At 43.1% G+C, this 8,028-nt stretch overlaps 1 non-coding gene across 1 annotated transcript; it reads left to right on the top strand.

The window, feature by feature from the left end:
- Positions 1–5,677: 5,677 nt before the first annotated feature.
- Positions 5,678–5,818, top strand: LOC115944980 (U8 small nucleolar RNA). The gene has a single exon (XR_004079465.2). It is a non-coding gene; the product is annotated as a U8 small nucleolar RNA (small nucleolar RNA).
- The last annotated feature ends 2,210 nt before the right edge of the window (positions 5,819–8,028 follow it).

Here is an 8,028-nt window from a genome sequence, read left to right as displayed (position 1 = left end):
TCGAATGCTCCCCTAGGTGTTGAAGTCAGAAATCATGGATTCTGGCGTATTTCTGTAAATGGAATTTCCATGAGGACAAATGTGTTTCTACTGCCTTCACAGCCATAGAGAAGATCCATGTACACACATCATCCTCCTGCTTTGGGGTCATATTGGAAACTCTAGGACAGGGAAAGAAAAGGAATTCCATGTACTTCACATGGCGCACACCCCCATTCCACTACTCTGACTCAGATCCCGAAGGAAGGGGAGTTGGCAGGAATATAATGGGTGGTGGCCTATCTCTTGGTGTCCTGAGAGACCCCAAAATTAGGTAGCGTTGTGCACTCAGGTTCTCAGGAAACTGGACATCAAATCTAGAAGCCCGATTGTGCCCTAACCTGCACAGGGAGGGTGGCTACTCAGCGGTCAGTTGCTTATCCAGGGTGCCATCCAGATGCCACAGAAGCCCTGGGCGGGGGGCAGGGACCCAGGTCCCCAACCCCTGTGTCACCCAGAGCTTCAACACTTCATCTTTTTGAAACAATTTCCTAGCATTTCCTTCCTTCTTGTAGGGAGGTGGCAAAGTTCATGGGGTGGGGGTGGGGTATAAATGACTTTTTTGCTTCTGGAAAGCCTTGAAGGGGATCAGGTTATAGGGGATTAAAGTGAGCTACTTTGCCTTGAAATAGCAAAGTGTTTGAGTTTTCTGCAGGCAGCCTCGTGCTTGGGGGCTCAAGGGGTCAGGTTAGAAGCTTGAATCTCAAGGATGAGAGTGTTTTAGCTTCCTCGAGCTGCTCTTACAGGGGACCACAAACTGGGTGGTTTTAAACAACAGAAATGTATTGTCTCACAGTTTTGGAAACTGGAAGCCTAAGATCAAGGTGTTGGCAGGGCCAGGTTCCTCTGAAACTTGTAGAGGAGAATCGTTCCTTGCCTCTTACAGCTCCTGATGTCTGGCCAGCAATGTTTGGTGCTCCTTGGCTTGTAGACACATCACTCCAATCCCTAGTGTGTTTTCACATCTGTGCATATCTGTCTTTGTGTCCAATTTTCTCCTTTTCATAAGGACAGCAATCACAATGGATCTGCCTCCCCCCCATGACCTCATTTGAACTTAATTATTTTTGAAAAGATTCTATTTCTAAATAGGGTCACAATCTGAGGTACTGGGAGTTAGGACCTCAACATCATATCTTTTTTGGGAAATGGACACAATTCAACCCATATCAAGGGGAAGACTGAAGAAAATGCTCAAGGGGTGGAGATCCAGATGCTAGGATCTCAGGAAAGTAAGCCATTTGGTGGGGAAAAGGCAGAGAATTTTTAGGAATAGTGAAGTCTGACATTAAATTGGAAGGTATTCTTAGTTCTAACTTATAGTCACACTTTGTTTTCCCCAACTGTCAATAAAAGATTTGTACACAGCAGCCTTGAGTTGGTAGAGCTTGGGGGAAGGATGGAGGAGCAGGTGTGTCCATGTTCGGGCAAGGGAGAGTAGCTGTTCTACTATAGAACTGCTGGTTAGTAAATTGTCTGGGTCTTTTCCTAGATTATAAGGAGCATGGTCACAAGAGTAGGGCTCTCTGTCTTGTTCATCGTGCAGTATGATGCTTGCACTAGTAGGAATTCCATAGACACTTGCTGAAGACGTGCATGAATGAAGCTGCAGGAGGAGAGAGAATCATTTGGGTTGAAAGCTGGGCCAATAGCATTCATTAGTAGTGAGTCATAGTAGGACACTTGCTACTCTTTATCCCCTGTTCTCAGATCCCAGCCATAGTGCTGGCTTCCCTCCATCAGTGGTGGGGACTCAAGTAGTTTCACTTGAATGTTAATGGAGAGGGCCTCCAGAAGACTGAAGAACTCAGGAACAATCAATTTCCATGTTTGTAAATGATTATCTTCCTGATTTGACATAGTGCCATCATGGAGATGAATAGCAGGTGGACAGCAGCGAGCCTTTCCCTTAGTAGGTGCTCAGTAAATATTTACTGAATGGAAGTAAGTAATGTGATGGGGTATTTGTGAGGTGCAAAAAGGAGGGGGATGTAATGGTTGAGGATCTAACTTCTACGGAAATTGAAATTCAAATATACCAGTGAAACCTCAGTGAAATATATCAGTATCACCCTGACATTCTTAACAAATAGCTCAGCTTTTTTTTTTTTTTTTTTTTTTTAACAAACTTCCCTTTATGACCCTGAGGTCCTCCTCATTTGTGTGCTGCCTGGGGAACTGAACACAAGACCCAGATTGATGCCGTGACATTTAAATCTCACCCATGACATTTTCCCGAAGCTCTGCATAGCCGTAATGCTGCCTCCGGGGTGGTGCAGAGGTTGGGGTGGGGCAGAGCATCAGTCGTGTGGTCCTGGCTCTCCGGTTGAGCTTAAATCTGCTGCTGGTTCGTGAGTTTACAGAGGGTGTTAAGAAATACTAGGGGCTGTGGAGGAAGGTGTGTCCTAAGCCCTGACATAAAACCAGAGCTTGGGGAGGACACTGAATGAATCAGGTGTCTGAACATTTGAGTTCCAACATCTCCACCGGCCGTAAGACCTTGAGCCAACTTGCCTCACTGCTCAGCAAGGTCATTTAGAGGACTAAATGAGAAATACGTGTACAAGTATTTTCACAGTGGAGGATACCAAGGCCCTTCAAATGAATATACTGGAGACAGTTTGCCTGCTAGCAAACAGCATGCCTTATGTTGAGGAAGTGGGTGTTGGCCAGAAGTGCTCTGTTGGTGAGCATCCCCTTGGCAAGCCCTTGCTGATCCACTTTGGTGAGACATGAAGGGTCAGAGTCATTGGTCTGGCCTCCCACAAACCGATCCTTTGGTGTGCAGGCCCTGCATCTGGCTGGTTGCAGTACTCGGTTCATCCCTGAGGGCACGCCGTCTCTGGCTACGTGTCTCCAACCAGGGCCTTCTCACCAAGGGCCTGCTGATCTTGGAGCAGGCATCCTGGAGTGACTCTCTCTGTGTGTGGCTCTCCTCTGTGGAGGCATAAAGAGCCACATGGTGGTCTTCTGCCCATTGAAGTCCATGCTGGGGTTAGATGCCCCCTACAGGCCGGGCCACGTCTCCTCGGACCTTGCATCTCCGATGTTTTAGTGGGGATTGGGCTCAGCATGATAGAAGCTCTTTTCTGTTCACCTAACAGTTGTGGGCAGGTGTTCAGTTTGGTGGGGTCATTCAGGGACTCAGGCTGAAGAAAGCTCTCCCATCCTCAGCACACGGCTTCCATGGCTGCCATGTTGTTTCTGATCCCGTCAACTGGGAGGAGGAAGGGCATGGAGGAGGGGACGGAGGGACTCCAAAGGATGGGCCTGAAGAGGGACACTTTTCTTCACTTCCCACTAGCTAGAACCAGCCACATGGCCTTAGTTGCAGTGAAGGAGATAGGGAAATGACTCAGAAGAAGAAATGGATTCTGCTGATGAGCATTTTGCCACATCCAGGGTCAGGGTCTAGTAAAATACCCAGTACACACTTGCTGACTGAATGGGCCCAGTGAAGAATTTAACTAGTTTATGTAGTGATGGGCAGCACCAGCAGGAACATGGTCTTCAGAGAATCTGTCAGAAGTTGTTGATTTTCTGCCCACGGTTTCTACATATCTCACCAGGCTGAGCAACATTTCATTTAATGCTTATTGTCCTCAGTGTACCCAGGGCATTAAGCCACATGCTAGAGATCCCCTTTGAGTAACACCAGGTCCCTACCTGCAAGGTGCTTACAGCCTATGGAAGGGCATCTGGTGTCTGTATATTAAACTGGCTACAGTTCCACCAGAGAGCCAGATACTATTATATTCATAACCAGAGTTGGATCCTCTTCAGTGGATTTATCTAAAATCCTTTAAACATTGAACCATGTGTTGAAACCCTCGATGGACTATTAATCAAAATTTTGTTCTGGGCTCTAGAGCCCTGATTGGAAATGCATCTGTGTAAGTAGCCTTTTTCGGGAAAATTACACATCTTACACTGAAGCAAGTAATCAAGTCTTCCCCACTCTTCACAATGGAAAAGCAGAGATGGCAGCTTATCCAACTGAAAACCAAGATGATTATATTCTAATGAGAATGCAGGGCTAGTGCAATTATAGACAAGTGTGCAAAGTTAGTGAGGTCTTTCTTTCTATTTTGGTGAGTAGTTATATGAAAATACCCTTAGGCTTTCCTGCTGCATTGTGGGGATCAGAAACGGCTCTTGATGTATTTGAATGTAATCATGAATACATCTTACTCTATCAGTTTCCACTTTAAAAAGAGAGCTGGATTCTCGGGAACAGTGAAGACATGAAATCTGAGAGCCAGGAGGAGACAGGTGGAACCCAGGCCGACAGCAGAGACAGTCTAGGGTGAGGCCATCTGGCACATCGTCCCTCTGCACAGACACCCCCTCAGGTTAGTGACATGAGAGCCTAATGTAGACAGGAACCTGTAGCATGTGGAAGACAATTCGAGAATTTCCGATACTCTTACTTGGCTTTGTTAGGAATCAAGTTGATTCACACTGATGCCTTTCCTGCATCCAACTTAGAACTTACACCTGCCCATCGGGCTGGTCAATGGTAGGGGCTGGTGTGCGGACAAGATGAGGCAATAGAAGATGGTTGATTAGAGTTTCCTGAGGTTTTAAACTTTGAATCTGTGTATATGGATTTGTTGTGCCCGTTTGAAATTAAAGTGTTGTTAATAAAAAAATGTCTGATGTTTGGAAGAGAAAGTGTATGTATATGTAAGTGAAGGCACATGCCCCAGAGTCAGCAGTAATATTTTAATTATGTAAGGGATTAATTTATTTTAAATGTATTTTCTGCTCTTGATGCGTTCTGGCTAAGCAGCAGCTAATTCTGTTTTTAAGACGCCAGACTCTATTTCCCTAGGGGAGCAAAAGACCTGCATCCTCAAAGGTGTAAACTTCTAATTATAGAGGTAAAAAACCACACATAGGCTGTCAGGATGTCAAATGCTATGATGATTTGGAATTTATCTAAGAGTATTTGTTTTGAATTTCAAGTTTAACTAAGATAACCACACCTCCCCCACCACTTTTCTTTCCCACTGATGGACAAGGAGAGAAACTTCCTAAATATTCCTGAGAGAGAGAAAAAAGAGTGAAACTCACCTGCCATAAATTTTTCAAACTCTGAGGAAAAAAGGGAGCTTTGCTGTGTTTGGAGACCTAACAAGAGAGGAGACTGCCCATGAATTAATGGAAGGTCTCAGGTGCATCACGCTCTGCCAACCCCAACCTGGGGTGAGGGCCATAGGAATGGATGCATTATGCTTGCCCACACTCAGGCTATTCTCACAGGGCCATGACTGCCCTCCCCATCCCTGAATTTTCAATAGTTGAGTATGACTTGAAGGGATCTGCTGGGTCAGCGCATATGATGGAGAGGAGCGGAACGGAGCGGGAGGGAGGGAGGGAAGGAAGGTACTAAATGAAAACAAGGTGTCCCCCTGCCCATCACCAAGAGAGGGGAGAGCCTATGGGAGCTGCATAACTCAGGCCTGCTGGCCAAGGCATTATTCCAGCCACCTGGTGAAGAATTATACTCGCTGCTACAAAGAATATACACATCTGAAATTCTATTAAATGTTGTTAGCTTGCAGAAAGTTTGAACCAATTAAAACCACTCACACCAAAACAGAATACTATCTAAAAAAAAAAAAAATCATTGGGATTGTCAGGTAGGATAATCTTTACCTGTTCCTGCTTTTAGAGGGCAGATTGGAACATGATGATTAAAGTTTGCATGATTTGTGATTAGCATCTCTGCATAATCAGGACTTATGGCACCCTGATTTGATTGCTCTTATTTGATTCTTTCTGGAAAAAAAAATCATTGGTTCCTCTGACATGTACTCTTTTCATGTTTGCTTGTTCTGTTCAATTCTTTTTCCAAAGTGTGTATTTATATCCTTTGCCCACTTTTCTCTTGTCTCTTAATTATTGATTTGTAAAGGCTTTTTATATAAGAAGGACATTGACTTTTGCCAATTTTGTTATAAATAACTTATCATAGGTCTTTCAACCATTTTGGTCATATAGAAATCATTTTTATTATTATTTAGCTGTTTATGTCTTCATATACATCCATTATTTCCCTTTAAAGGTTTCTGGCTTGGGAGTTACAGTTAGAAAATCATCTTCATTTTAAAATTACAGAATTATTCACTAAAATTTTCTCCCAGTAGGGGTGTCTGGCTGGCTCAGTCCATGGAGTGTGTGACTCTTGATCTCCAGGTTGTGAGTTCAAGTCTCATGTTGGGTGTAGAGATTATTTAAAAATAAAATCTTTAAAAATAAATAAATAAAATAAAAATTTCTCCCAATAGCTTCATGGTTTCATTTTTTAAAAAAATATGTATATTTAAATCTTTACTGTCTGTGGGCATAAGATACAAGTTCAGGTTTTAACCTTTTATCCCCCCTCAAATGATTTGTTAGTTTTCCTAACAAGCTGTACTGGATTTCTTTCTCATTCTCTCATCGCTTTAAATTCATGTGGACGTTTGGAACTATTCGTGGACTTTCAATCTCTTTGTTCTGGTGTCAATTATACTGTAACTCTACAATTTTAGAGATTATTAGGGTATGTCCCAATCATTCCTTTTCTGTTTTCAAAATTTGACTATTCTCATATGTTTTCTTCCAACTGAATTTTATTTTTTTTAAAGATATTATTTATTTATTTGAGAGAGTGAGCAAGCGAGAGAGCACGAACAGGGGAAGGAGCAGAGGGAAAAGAAGCAGACTCCCCACTGAGCAGGGAGCCTGACACAGGGCTCAGTCCCAGGACCCTGAGATCATGACCTGAGTGGAAGGCAGACGCTTAACAGAATGAGCCACCCAGGCGCCCCTCTTCCAACTGAATTTTAAATTTATATGATCTTTACCTTTTTTCAAGGGGCTTGTTTGGTATATGTGGTAGTCAGAATAATACCCCCCAACCCACAAAATTCTCCTAATTCTCAGGACCTGTGAACATATTAACTTACATGACAAAGGGACTTTGTTGTTGTCATTAAATTAAGGATCTTGAGGTGGGGAGATTATGGGTCATCTGGGTTAGCCCAGTGTAATCCCATGGGTCCTTTTAAATGGAAGAGAGAGGCAGAACAGGAGCCTCAGAGGGACCTGGGAGGATGGGTGAATGGTCAGAGATGCAACTGTGCTAGCTTTGAAGACAGAAGAAGGAACCGCAAGACCAGGAATATGGATGAGTTCTAGGGACTGAAAAAGGCAAAGGAGAGGAATCTCCCCTAGAACCTCCAGAAGGAATGCAGCCCTTGATTCTAGGATGTCTCACCCCTAGAACTAAGAGAGAATAACAAAGCTGTGCTGTTTAAGCCACTAAGTTTGTGATGGTTTGTTATGGCAACAGTAGGAAACTAAAATGGTATACTTTTTAAATTCCTCTATATCTAAGAATCTATATGTTACTCTCACACATAAACAATAGCTTGGCAAGTTAAAGAATCGGCTTACAGTAATTTTCCTTCAAAATTGTAGAGATACTGACATGTTGATTTTTAACACTTTGTCCTGCAGAAGATAAGTTTGAAGCCAATCTGACTGTATGTTTACCTTTAACATGCTCACCCTAGGTGCTAAGAATAGGTCCCTTTAGCCTTGAAATACATCTTCACTGTCTATAGGTCTCCTTCTACTTATTTTTCTTGGTGTTGGTGGGCCCTTCAACTTGCAGGCTTGTATCTGTCTTCAGCCAAGGAAAATTTTCGGGTATTATTTCTATGGGTTCTGCTTCTACTTCCTCTACAACATTTTCTGCTTCTGAGAATTCCCTTTATAGTTGAGTTGGTTTCTTGTCTCTATTGTCAAAATCTCATGCTTTGGGGGATTTTTTTTTTCAATCAACAGCTACAATACAGTATTTTATTACAGTTTGGTAATACATGTCTCCCCATACTTCTCAGGGCAAAATGAAGCAAGATATCACAGAAATAAACAGCACACTAAAATCACAACCCATGCATCCATGGTGTACATGCTATAATCTAAGCGACACTA

Source organism: Leptonychotes weddellii, chromosome 3 (genome assembly GCF_054177405.1).
Source record: "Leptonychotes weddellii isolate Sample4059 chromosome 3, ASM5417740v2, whole genome shotgun sequence".
NCBI classification, from domain to species: Eukaryota; Metazoa; Chordata; class Mammalia; order Carnivora; family Phocidae; genus Leptonychotes; species Leptonychotes weddellii.
The sequence above is the reverse complement of the archived record's forward strand: the minus strand, read 5'-3'. Positions and strand labels throughout refer to the sequence as shown.